Source organism: Anopheles stephensi, chromosome 3 (assembly GCF_013141755.1).
Source record: "Anopheles stephensi strain Indian chromosome 3, UCI_ANSTEP_V1.0, whole genome shotgun sequence".
In the NCBI taxonomy this organism is placed as follows: Eukaryota; Metazoa; Arthropoda; class Insecta; order Diptera; family Culicidae; genus Anopheles; species Anopheles stephensi.
The window spans coordinates 63613554-63625948 of NC_050203.1; the positions used below are offsets into that span (position 1 = coordinate 63613554).

General features: G+C 44.9%; 1 long non-coding RNA gene across 1 annotated transcript; it reads left to right on the forward strand.

Moving 5' to 3' along the window:
* Positions 1-2743: 2743 nt before the first annotated feature.
* LOC118511585 lies at positions 2744-6798 on the forward strand. The gene is made up of 2 exons (XR_004906166.1): positions 2744-4596; positions 4681-6798. It is a non-coding gene; the product is annotated as an uncharacterized LOC118511585 (long non-coding RNA).
* Positions 6799-12395: the final 5597 nt, after the last annotated feature.

The following is a 12395-nucleotide window of genomic DNA, read 5'->3' on the forward strand; positions in this document are numbered from 1 at the left end:
AATCGAAATCAGTAGCTCAACAAAATTGCATCATATTTGAGGAATGTAAATTTTAAAATTATGAATGAATTATTGCATAAATCTATGCGTTAATACGTTGACTGAATACCGTCTTTATATAGACTTTAAAAACCAATATTAAATTGTCATAGACCATAGTATCATGTCTCTAAATTAGTAATGATCAATCATTGATTTAATCTACAACTTTTTATTAATTTTCTAAAAATATAAAAGTATTTTATTAAATAAAAACCTTACTCTCTCTTACAAAATCATCCATCATCACCATCGATCAATCGCCAGCAATACTCCACATTTGTCACTACCATCAGCCACACAAGTATGGCATAAATATCACCGATAAGCTGCAACGATGCAGTCGAGTTACAACACACCAGCATGCGTCATTGTTGACAAGCAATTGTCCGAGTGCAGTATGACTTCATTACCGGGAAAGCTATTCCCAAGTCCCGATGGATTACATGCGTCAGCGTCGGTCTGACTCACCAAGTGGTTCGGAAGTTCTAACGGCATGTCGCATCAACCGGAACTACAGGACGCCATCAGTAGCGCAATCGCTTCGCCGTTCGTCGCGAGCGAAACCATTTAACTAGAAATTAGTCAACGTTTAGTCACACCTATCGTTCATTGCTCGTGAATCAACTAAGCAACAACAACACTACAAGAGAAACTAGTCAAAGTGTGTCGACAAGTTTGCAAAAAAGTGTTGCAATTGTGACAGAAAAACAATGTTAAGTTGAGCAGGTACTGGACGAGCTAGAATTGTGTTGCCAGAAGGCTTTGCTAAGCAATTCCACACATCACAACACAGTTGTTCGCTGAAGTGGTAAGCAAGGGGAAAAGATTGTTTGTTCAGTTGACGTTGTTTGTGTGATGGATTTTAGGAAAAGGTTAACAATGTTACATGGGTTGTTTCTTTGCAATAAACTGATCATGTTTCACATTTATTTATTTTTTACTAATTAAGCATAATTCTGCAAATGGGTAAAACGTGCTAGAAACATTAAACTATTTTTCAGAAATTTTAAACTATTTTAAAAAAGTTATGGAAAAAAGAAAAAATCTCACGAACTTACCATTTAACTTCTTCGATTGGAGAAATCTTCCCGCCACTCGTCCCCCTATCGGCTGCTATTTCACAACGATCTGCAAATACACATTAAAATAATATATTGCGTTATTAGAGTTTGGAAAAGCTTCAGTAACACGTACAAGCGGGCCGAATTTATCATTGAAGCGTTACGCCACTTTCGGTAGTTTTCTGGCAAACGCTCTCGCGCCCGGTGGAATATAAGATCATTGAATTTAATGTAACCACGTAACGAACTGGAACCGTTTGGGTTTTTTTTTGTTTCTTTTTGCCTTCTGCGTAGTCAAACATACGCGAACCGATTGCGTTTTTTCCCCCTTCCCCTACCTGTATGTTCACACTCTCTTCCAGCGTTCCATCTACTGGGGAGTTCGGGTGTTTCAAAGCTTAGCTATTGTGCCGTTGCTGTTACCGGGCCTAGCCGTCTTTGGCGTGCACAATCGGCAAACCCATTGCCCTTTACCTTTACCAGGAAAACCGAATTATAGCGGTCATTTTCTAACACTTCCTATTAACCGTTCCGTGGTTGGGTTGGGTTTTACCTTACAGCAAACGATTTTCCGTGTTTGTCATTCGGGTTTCGTGTTTTGCTTTCTCTTCTTCTATGGGTAATGTTTTCTCTCTTTCACTCCTGTGCATGTGCCTCCGTTTGCTACAATTAATTGGCTTTTCTTTGACGATGAACGCTAATGAAATGCCGGTGTGCAATGAAAACTATCCGTAAACCGTCCAAAAATCACCTCATATCATAAACGGTTAATAGATAGCTGCGTACATGCCGTGGGATGGCGTACGGAATAGGTGTAAGTCGTTAAAACTGATACTTTATCGATTAGCTTTCATTATTCCGATGGTTTACATAGGCTGGAGTTGTTCAGGCGTTTCTGTAGAGTGTACCGTAGGGTTGCCAAACACTTTCTAACATTTTATATGTCATTTGTTTTACTTAATGCTTCAAATTTTCTAGGAAACATATGACCAACCATTTTCTATTTTTTTAAGGTTTTAAAGTATTAAGCTTAGTAAAACAGATACCAAAAAGGTATGAACAGTTTGTGAAAGCTGATAGAATATATTCTAAATTACAATTTTTCCAGGAAGCTGTTGATGAATTATAAAAGATTTTTCTATAAATACAAACCCAGTTTCGAAAAATATCGTCAAATGGTGCTGCTATTTCAAAACCCATAATACGACATAATTAACGACTGCATTCCAACTGCACTTGACAAAGACAAGCACGCTCACTGACCCTCAACCGTTTCTCATCTCTAATGAATGTTCCGTATTGGAACATGCATTCGTTCCGTACCTTGGCTGCACTGCAAAACGTTTGCCAAATAGGTCAGTGCTGAATGCACGTTCTCGCGCTCTCTCTCTCTCTCTTACTCTCCCTCTGCATGTCTGCATAGCACCGATCAATTGACACGAAGGCCACCAATTTGCAACAGCAACCAACACCTTCGAACGTCATGGATTTACCTCGAATGCTGATCCCAGCCTTGCCTGGCCGACAGTTCTGTTTGAATTTCATGGCAAGTAAAAAAAACACGCCGTGAAAGTCTACTCGGCTGATCGGTCGACTGCGGACCGTTGCAAGTGCGGTTGGAGCAAATCTCATTCATAAAACACAGGGTGATCTTTTGAGGTAGGGCTGTCCCCTAGCTGCACCACAAATCGCCCTCTCCCAACCACAGCCGGTGCAAAGCTTGCGAGGGTGAATTTAGATCAATCGTTTTCTCTGCACCGTTCAGGGAGGGGGGCCAGGAGAAACCAGGCCAACCAGTGGGTCAGAGACCCGAGCACACCACGATTGCTGAGGTTCGTCATCGTCGTTGTGGAATTTATGAATGAATGATTTAAAAATAGCACGTACAACCGTTGCCCTGCTTGCACATGTACGCTTCGGGCAGTTGATAAAATGACTCCAACGAAACAGACGATACGGGTTGATCTGTCGAGCGTTCGGGATGTGGGCGGATGTTGCCATCTGCAGTTCGGTTTTCTCGCAGCGATAATGAGCGACCCACCCAACTTCTAGCAACTGTCTCGAGCATTTTTAACCCATTTGTTACGATTGTCAAAACCCGAATGCCACCGCCGACTCCGTGTTCACAAGCAATAAAGTGAAGGGAATACAAAAGAATTCGGTTTTAGAAACACGATCAACGATTTAAGCAGAATCACAACTTTTGGAATATACTCCACAGCAGAGTGCAGCTTGCATATATGCAGCTGTTTACGAGAATCTGTGGAGGTGTTCTAAGTGAATAAAACAAATAAATCACCGCTTTTCGATATCTTGAGCATTCGCCTTTATCGGGTTCGACTCCGCGTGAAGCATGCTACCGAATGTCCACGGAGGTACTGGTACTCGAACGCCCCCACAGCTCGAGGTGTCTGAATTTAAATTAATCTGGACTGGTCGCCAATTTTCATCAGACTGCCATCGGATTCTTCACCATATTTTTTTTTGTTCGCTACTCCAACTCCGACCAAAAAGATCCGAAGCATTGCCAAACGCAATCTCAAAAGCGGTCCAGCGGTCTTTGCACTCCGTCTCGCAAAGTCAATTGCTTGAATCGGACCGTTTATGGTGCTCATTTAGCCGCGGCCATAGAATGACCGAACCAGACGTTAGCAACCGAAATCCCCCCCACACACACATATCCGGTGCACAGAATGTGCCCGGATGACGCATCGTCGGCCGGGGGTTTCGAGCCGAAAATGACGTAAGTGTGTAAAGTGCTGCTCACTGCCCACGTAATCAGCAGGACTTACCGGTGAACAGTTCCGCCCGTGAAGCCTGCCACCGTGCGCCGCCGCGTGTCCTAACTTCTCAGCCATGTGACCATGTGCCAAGCCGGTCACGATCTACTTACACGTTATCCGTAGCGGGTGATGATTGTAAGCTTTGCAAAGCGATGGCAGGCAGCAGAAACGGATAGAAACGTCGTTGGTGCTGAAAAGGGGTGGCCGGCTCGGTAGCTGAGGGCGCCCAAACCAAACAGGCATAGTAAGCGCCACCCTTATCGGCAGGATGACGCCCGGCATCATAATCCGACACGACTGGTGGCGTCGTCAACAGTCAACACCATCAAACACCCGTCAGTGTCGCCAGCTGGACGTCCTCGGACGCGCGCGGGGCAAACCCGAAGCACTGCCGCAAATGGAGCGGAACGGAGTGAAATCGATACAGTGTCGTCGTTGGAGACGACGACGGATTCCACTTACGTCAGGTCAGAAGAAGCCATGAAGTGTGTCTCTACCTTCGCGCCGTGTGGGAAACGCTGCTCAGTAACGCTGTATTGCCGTAGCCTAGTTTTGCCCGGCGTCTAGATCTTCAGACGTAGGTGAAAAGTTCTGACCGCATTTGCACCAAGTATCCAATTAGAGTGCCTTCGATTGCTATCGATGTCAATGACAAGCACCGGGCGATAGACTCGCGGTGTCTCGATTAGCAAGGAAACATTACAGTCAAGGTACGCCGCATCACGGGAAAGTTTACACCGAGCAGCGATATGGCTCAGTGTTGAATATGGCTCTTCTGTTTTATTGTACTGTAGAGTTCCGGTTTCTGAAGCAGCCGAAATAAGCTGGGGATATAATCTACAACAATAAACCGTACGGAACGCATCTGGAATGTAATTCTGAACGGTTCATAGGAACTCATAGGAAGCTCGTTCGATGAAGTACTTCCGGGGCGTTTTCTGAGACCTTGAAAGTTTCGAGACGAAACCGGCTAGCTCTATCGATTTTGGCACGGTGGCAAATGGCGAAAACTATTGCGCATCGAAATTGGACCACCGTCGTCTGTGAGCTGTTGCTAATTTTTGCGCAACATTTTCAGTACAAGCCGGTACACGCTGCACGCTTGGAACAGCAACGTTGGAAAGGTGTGTTCGAGTCATCAGCATTCGAAGCGAAAATATACAAACTTCGAGAAACAACCTTCACTAAACGCAGGTTTGAAAGACGAACTGCGGGCCGGGTGTCACGAACGACTGTTTCGAGAGATGGCTAGTGATGCCCATCGATCGTGGAAAATAAGCAACAGAGGCACTTTCTAACGCATCGTGCGATGAAGTTTTTGGTTGAACGATGCTACCCGGTGATGAAAGCCTCAATCGACTGGTTACGGGTGAACGAACTGTACCTATTGTGGAATTCATTAGATAAATGAAGGTAATTAGGTTTTGGGCCTGCTTCTCGTTGTTTGGCTAGTTCGTCTGTGGGTCCCGGGCTTGTTTGTGAAGTTCGTTAATTGGGCAACTCTTTTATTTGAAATAGTGAACGATTTAAAATAAATTTAATTTCAATAAAGTATTAAGGGTTTCTTTGTACAAGTAAGACATTCCGGCTATTTTGTGTAAAAAAAACTGAGTTGTACAACCCTGAATTTCTAGTGTGGAAAGAAATATGTACCCTTCTTTATCCATTTATCACACCTTACTTCTTGTTACACCGTCTTCCGTGGGTTTATGCGGGTCAGATACCGTATGCTGTACAAATACAAACAAGTTGCATCGGGTAAAGTCGCTCCAAAGCTCCGAAGTACAGCTGCAATATCTATGGACTACCCACGTATACAATGTTTGCAAATTCTTCACCAGTTCGAATGCTGAACTCACACTCGCGCTCACACTTAGAGTGGGACAGTTCCAGTACACCACATACTCTCAGACTCCCCTCTACCACGCATGTACACTTCTCCATGCCCAATGATCTATGAGCCGTTCTTGATGGTCTTGTATCGGGATTCGCACATGCTGCGCATCTCAAGCAGTGCTGCTGCTTTGCTTGAGGTGAAGTGTAGGTCTGTGGAGACGCAATTTCCGGGCTAGAAATTGGCGAAAAGTTGACTGACCACAGTCAGTCGGTGGAGTTTCCCAAAAATCCCCAACGGATCTCTCTGTACTGGGTAGTTGAGAGAGTGGTAAAGCGCAGCACGATGAAGCCGTTGAATCCGGGCTAACGGGATGACAGATTCGACTCGGACTTCTCGGACACTGCAAAGGAACGGGGGTCCATTGAACCGGGTTATGGTCCGTGAGCAAGATCATCCTTCCCAGGGTCCAAGCTTTTGCGACTTTCCCGTTTTCGCTTTACGCGAGATGAGCCAAAGTTTAGACCGTGCAAAAGATCCAGTGTGCCGTGAAGTGGGTTGAAGGATGGAGTTGGCAAATAAAATACCAACGGAGGTGGAGCGCGGTTAGAAAGCGCGGGAGGGACTAGCGCTTTCCGGACCGGTATATCAGTTTGCTGTCCGATTATGTTGAGTAGGCGCAAGAACATGGGACCAGCCGTATGCATGCATCATGATGCACGTTCGAGTGTTTGCAACATGGATCCATTCCAATCGACTGCATTAACGACACTTTTCCGCCGTTAGCCATGGGCAAGCGGCAAGAATCCGCCGGTGAGTGTAGGCAGGCAGCCGGATGTTGTAAAGTGTCTTATGCAGTCACAGCATGTGGATATAGATACCACTGTAGCGATTGAATGGAATGGAATTTCAACTATGCGTTACAGTTACTCAAATGTGGTGGATGTTCCGCTCACTAAAACGGTTTGAATTTGTTCGGTATGCGATGGAATGCGTTCACCGCTAAGTAAATATTTCACGTATGCTTATAAAATACATTGCAAATAAACTCTTCAACGGTCTAGTAAAACTAACAATATTTTTAACTCTTTATCTTTTTCCTTCCTTGGCACTACAACCTCCAGAGGTCTCGGCCTGCCATTTCTGGCTTTCTGTGACTTAATTTTACCCGTAGTAAAGTAGTCAGTACGGGGAGGCGATCTTGATGGGATTTGAACCCCGGTCCTGCCGTGTGAAGACCGGCGCCGCTGTCGCCTCGGCCACCGGACAGCCCCAAACTTTAACTCTTTATGGGTCTCATCAAAGTGTCTACGTGGAAACATCCATCTTAGATTTTCGTGGAAGGTTTATGCAGCTATGTGAGCACCGGCAGCTCGCGAATAATAGACCGCGGAGCATATTGTATTGAGCTGCCCAACCATATCTTAAACCGTAGCCGTGGGGCGGCCAGCAGAAGCGTTCTGCAAATTGGCTTAGAATATGCTGTTAGGTGATCGCCTTCCAAATGGTCCATCAAACGTGGGAGAAGGAACAGGGAAGGCGCAGCCGGAGGTGTCAAGACAGAGGAGACAAGAAGGAAGTGAAGCAAAAATCGCAAACGTGCTCCACCATCAGAATTTTAATTGACTCACTTTGCTCCATCTTATCCTTTCCTTTTGCACTCGAACAAATTGCAGTGCTACAGTATGCCGAGCGTATCGCCATCTTGCTTTAGCACTCCATTAAACGCCTGCCACCGTCCCCGGTATCCCGTAGCACACCTTCTATCCACCCCCCTCCATTCCGAAGATCATCTCGCATGGGAGGAGGTCGGTTTTAAGCGTCTTGCAATGCGCATTTGTAGCGCAAATTCGCAAAACAGCACACAGCCCGAAGTGCGAAGCGAAGGCAAGCAAGCAGAAGCAACACGGGCAACAAAAAACCTCTCCTCCCAACACTCGCGAACACTGAAATCAAATGGGTACACCAAGAACGCCGACCTGAATCGAATCCACCGCACCGAGCCGAAACGGGCGCAGAATCAAGTCTAAGCAACCTGTTTGCCAAAGCCGCACAGCATAATAAGGGCGGACACAATCCGTTTGGCAAACGGGAGTGAGAGGGAGAGGGAGAATTCGGCCCGGCGTGCGCGTATTTTTTGGCAGTTCGCGGATTCCTCGCAGAAGGGCGAACAGGCAGAGTGAGAAGTGCTGACCTTCACCTCGACCAGCTTAAAAATGGGCAAAGAATTGCACACACGAAACATCGCGTACTGGCGGTCCAAGCGCGTTCCGGTTTTTGCGTGGATTTCCCGGGATGAAGGGAAAATGAAGAGTCTCGGAACAGCGGAGGGGTGGGGCGGCTCAAAGAAGAAAGAATGAACGCGCACACACGCGAAAAAAAAACCCCACACCAAAAGCTAACGGCCAATCAAAACCATCAAATTGTCTTGCGAAATGGGCCTGTGAGCTTCCGAACGGTCGTGAGCTAGGTTAGGCATGGTGGTGGTCTTGGTGGTGGCAGTACCATGAGCTCCCGTGAAGCCACGCTGTTGCGCTGGGAAACTTTCGCTAGGAACTCCACCAGTCCCGCGCTCCGGCAGGTGGGATGGGAGTGTAGGGACCCCCGGAATGGAAACCCACGGCGGAAGTCGTTGGCCGTGGCTAGCCTTGAACATTGGCGAATTTTACTACCCAGTGATTCATGTCGGTCATCAGCGATGGTAGAGGCCGTGACGAGATAAAGGAAAATTGAAAAGCCCGGTTGCAGCCCCGGAGAGACACTTGAGCGTGCGGTGGTGAGGATGAGTTTTGAAAGTCAGTTTCGGTGTGAAGAGTGCTGCTTTAATTTAATTCAATAACCTCAAAACTCTTCACTGTGCAGCAAAATTGTGCTGTGACACGTAGGACAAACGGTGTTTAAGCTGTAGCGGAGTCGTTTCTGAGATGGCTTAATACTGGTTAGAAGTTGAAGCGAAGTTCAATAAATTGGATATATTTTAAATAACTAATGTAGATCTAGAAAATCCATACTTAGTCTGTACGGCTAGTAGAATTCACTTCGAGTGTTAACTCATATTGGAGCTCATGAAAATAGATCTTCTACTACCCAGATAGCCAAGAAGGCGATTCGTTAAAAGATATGTTTCATACTGGGACATAACCACATTTCATACTGGGAGGGAATCCATCTACCAAGGGGCTTTGATGACGACAAGGCTCTGTTTCCAGTGGACTTAGTCTTCCAAAAGACTCTACGGATCATAAAGCTGAACAACTCTCAAGTTCATTCTCAGTCTATCCCTATACTGGTCTCTTTAGGGGTGGATGCAACATCGGATGGTCAGGTACTATTTTATTTATTCTTCGAGAACGACCTGGCCGTAGTTGCTATTTTTATACGAACAATAAATTAATTTTAAAAATATGGAAACAAATATTGGATTATGTTTTCAGGATGCCTTCAAATTTTACCCACTTGATATGTACATTTTTTAACAGATTACTTCAAGTTTCACATAGGTTGTGCCGTATGGTACCTCCAGCAGGGTGATCATGGTTACAGGAAGATCGACTGTAACTTGATGATCCTAACTGATACCCAAATCCTGCACAACCGTTCTGATGAGACATTAATGATCAATAATACTTCCTGCACGTTAATTGGGGCACTCTTAACTCTGAGCCTTCAGCTTGTGCTGTAGTGTAATATTAGTGATGTTGTTTCAAAGCACAAAACTGTGTGCAGATCTTCAATTAATTAATGTATTTTGAGTAATGCCGAAAAACCTCGCACCAAGAGGTATCACAAACCAACCTTGTCGGTCGTGCTGCATTCGAAGCCTCTTTTTTTCGCAGAAGCTATAAATAATGTTCCTCCCAAAATGAATACACACACTGGCTGCCAAGGTTATAAAATTGCAAAAGTTTTATGCTTTTGATCATTATGTTTTCGGCAAAATTAAACTGCGTTATGCCGACCCTCACCGGTGCGTACCGACCCGCTGCATACCCTCCATTGTGGTGGAGGTAGTGCTTTAGCTGGAAAATAAATAAAAAAGCTAAGCAGCAGTAGCAGGAGCAGCATGAACAAAGCTTGAAAATTGGCAAGCCGGGCGAACGGGCTGGACCTTGATCACAATGATTTCACCATTGGCAAATAGATCCGCTACCGATCCGGCCCCGGTCCGGACATTCTCGTGCGTGCCCCTTCCCCGGGGGCACGCACCTCAGAGCCTACGATTGCATCGAGGCCACGATGCGAACCATTGGCCCATGGCTGCAAGAATCCGCAAAAACCAAAGACCCAAAACGAAGATCGGCAGAGATCGGCACAGAGCGTTCACCTCTTGCCATCATCATGCGTCGGTTGCTTGCGGGCCGATGTTAGCAGACCCGGAGCTCACTCCAACACCAGCCCTCCAAAGAGTGTTGCTTAAGTATAGTAATTAGATGTTGCTGATTTTTTTCTCTCTGTCTCTACCTCCAGCTTCGTTACTGCTGCCTTTGGTTTTCTTACGCCTCGCGGATTTACTTTTGCCGATTTTTCAAACCTCGTTTTCGCTGCACCTATACACGCGCACCGAACGTCCGTAGCAGCGGCTGCGTTGGACGGGGCACGCCAACACACTGCATGTCATGGCGGTGTACGCGAATGTTGTGTGCCGTGTGCTCACATCTTTGTTATCTGGCGCGAGTTAGCAACGAGCGTCGGTAATCGCTAAATCAGCATTGGGAGTGTCGTGTTGTATCCAACGCGACGAGTTATGCTGATGCGGCGATCGCTGCTGGGCCGTTTATGGGCCGATAACGGAATCGGCTGAATTCAATAAAATAGTTAATTTCAAGACACCGAACTGTAAAAGACTCTTTCTATCTATTCAGAAAGAAAAGTTTTAACTGGCGCCCGAATAGGGACCTGACAAAAAAATCAGCGGGAAGTGTATAAGTTAAAAAAAAAATCCTATAAAGTTAGCCATTTAAAAATTGTGGCTAATCTCGTGGTTGAAGGAGCCATCATAATAACGAAGCGAACTTTGGGACACCGTGGTTAATTCCCGATTGCTGCCAGCGAGCCCCCAGTCATCAGAAGGATAAAAAGGAACATCTTGCTGTAGCTGCCCAATTTTCCCCCGAAGAAAAAGAAGTCAGATGCCCATGGAAATTAACTCAACCATACTGTAAGTAAAAACCTAAAAAATCCGAAATCAGTGAAATTTTGGTGTTTAATTAAATAGCTTCTGCTGTAATTTGTTAGTGGTGAATCGTGATCGTGACAAGTGTTAAGTGAAGTGAGCATTTAAAACACAAAAATGACCAATCCCAACACTGAAATGGTTCTACGATCTTTCGTGGAGATGGGAAAAACCCCTGACTTTTTGAGGGATGTTCCTATTTTTGATGGAAACCCAAATGAGTTGATGAATTGGATTTCGGATGTGGAAGATGTTTTTATCATGTATAGAGATCTTCCTGACGACTCTGTGCAGTTCCATCTGATCGAACGAACAATCAGAAGGAAAGTCCGTGGAGAAGCTTCCGATGTGTTAAATGCAAATAATGCAACATGTAGTTGGCATCAGATAAAATCTATCCTAATGCTTTACTGTAAAGATAAGCGTGACGTGAAGACCCTGGATTATGAATTGACGTGTATTCGTAAGGGTAATTCGGAAAGCCTCGCCGGATATTATAGCAGGGTTAACCAATTGTTAGCCGCTATAATAGCACAAGTTCAAACTGACAGTAAGTACTCTCTGCATGCAAATGTCCACATAAACTATTTCAGAGAGAAAGCTTTGGATTCGTTTATTAGAGGTTTAGAAAAACCATTATCCACTTTATTAAAAACTGCTGACCCGAAGACCCTTAGCAAAGCATATCAATTTTGCATTGATTACTTTAATATGGACGTTCGATCAGCACCTTTTAAAAATCAATATGGAAATCAAAATTCTCTTAATATTCCCAAGCCAAGAGATTTAGGCTTCGAGCCTCAACCCCCTAGGGTAGCACCCAGAAAAATTGTTTATCAACCAGTACCCCCTCCTAGAGCAGCGCCTCGTCCAGCTCCACGATACAATTCCCATTACCTGCCTAATCAGCAATATACCCCACAGAGGCAACAGCCCGAGCCAATGGAGGTAGATAGAAGTATAAATTCACGTCATATTGACTATGGTAACAGACCCACATATGGCGAAAAAAGACCAAGACCACCATCAAGTCAAGAAGCGTGGGTAAAGAGGCAAGCTCACCCATTATATGCTCATCAAATGAATAAAAATGCCAACGACGCAAGGTATTGTCACGGACAAACAATAAATGAATTTGAGCTCACAGAGCAAAACAATCTTGTTGACAAATTACAAAACATAAATTTGCAACACGAGCATGATCCGTTGGAGGGATCAAGTCGCGATGGTCAGAACCATTTTTTAGAGTGGAAGATGAGTTGGTAGTTCCCAGCCTTCCTTTTATTTATCTTAAAACTACCATTGGAAACTTTCCGTTTTTAATAGACACAGGTGCTAATATTAATTTAATACATCCACAATTGGCACGTGCATATGAAATCAGTAAACCGTACGAATTTTCAGTAGGTCAAATAAGTTGTGCAAATAGTACATTTGCTCCTACTAGTGCAATTAATATAAATTTTTTCCATCCCAAAATTGATTTTGAAGATCGCTTTTTG